The 1,374-nt window shown below is 36.9% G+C and overlaps 1 non-coding gene across 1 annotated transcript; it reads right to left on the bottom strand.

Annotated features, from left to right (window-relative positions):
* Window positions 1–280: 280 nt before the first annotated feature.
* On the bottom strand, window positions 281–353 carry Trnar-acg (transfer RNA arginine (anticodon ACG)). Its single transcript has one exon. It is a non-coding gene; the product is annotated as a tRNA-Arg (tRNA).
* Window positions 354–1,374: the final 1,021 nt, after the last annotated feature.

The following is a 1,374-nucleotide window of genomic DNA, read 5'->3' as shown; positions in this document are numbered from 1 at the left end:
AGCATTTTATACGTTTTAGTGGTACGTTTTTCAAGTTTAAAACAGAATTTCATGTCATACTAGCGGCTGCGCCACGCCAGCACACCCAACGCTGAATCAAACAAAAAATCGAGTACACTCAATATCAAGTACACTCAACATCGTCTTACCATCAACGCTTACCCTGTGAACTCGGAGTATGGGAAATTCACTGAAAAATCACTGAAAAAAAACAAAAATACCCTAACCAACGGTAAGGATAATGAGTAAAAGTTGAATGAAATGATGGTTAAAATTATTACGAACTTGCCGGGATTCGAACCTGGAATTTTCTGATCCGTAGTCAGACGCGTTATCCATTGCGCCACAAGTCCTGTCCGTGTGCCGAAAGATGTTACCGCGACTGTATACATACAGTGCTAAATTCCGTTGGCATTAACAGATAACTTTTTTTTTTGTTACTCAGCGTTGTTCGTTACGGACCATACATAGATAAAAATAATCTAGGGCTCATACATTTCAAGGAAAAAAGGATTTTTCAATTCGGGGCATCCGTTCGAAAGTTTTATTGGTATATATGCACACAGACATAATAAAATAAACATTTAGACTTTTATTAATAGTATAGATTGTTATTCTAACGTGTCCTCACGTCCAAATTACATTTTTGAAATTCACCAGCTGTGACAATCAGTCTTTAGTAGTGTGTATTCCAATTTCTGCTATATCTGTTTATTTGAACCTGAAATCAGAAAAATTGGTCAGCCATGTCATAAGATGTATAGCAATCACATACTGCATTTTCAAGAATCTACGACAATTTTAAATGCCTGTACAAAAAAGTCTGGCAACTTAATGAAGGAACCTCGTATATCTTTGTCGTTTCAAGACTAATGTCAATAGACATCTCCTGTCTTTGCGATATTAATTTTTCGTTTTTGTTAGCTTTTTACATCAAGTGGCTTTATATGTTGTCTGGAGTGATTTCCAAAAATAACTCCTCCTAAAAGGAACTCTCCAAAAGTACAAGGTTAATTGTGGAGATTTAAAAATTCCGCTCAAGGTCTTTTGGTTAAATTCGCAGAAACATACTCAGATGAATGACCTTCAACCGGTCAAAATGTATACAAATATTGCCTTTAATTTATCGTAGTATTACTGTCTCTTTAAATTCTCGTAACGAGATTTACCCAGCCGGACATCAATGACCACTATGGTTATTTCTATCGGACGGCTTACCAACGAAAACGAACGACAAGGTGGCTGCGATACTGTCCATAAAATACGTCCAATGAAGACAAATAGTGGAAGATAAAATGTGTCTCTCGTTGACGGCCTCTCCTGGAAGCGGTTTATCCACAACTTTGAAAACGGTAACCATGGAAACAGCTCGAT

The sequence above is a fragment of the Euprymna scolopes genome, chromosome 28, assembly GCF_053919585.1.
Source record: "Euprymna scolopes isolate OS-2025 chromosome 28, ASM5391958v1, whole genome shotgun sequence".
Classification (NCBI taxonomy): Eukaryota; Metazoa; Mollusca; class Cephalopoda; order Sepiida; family Sepiolidae; genus Euprymna; species Euprymna scolopes.
Note: the sequence above shows the minus strand (reverse complement) of the source record. Positions and strands in the feature narration are given on the sequence as shown.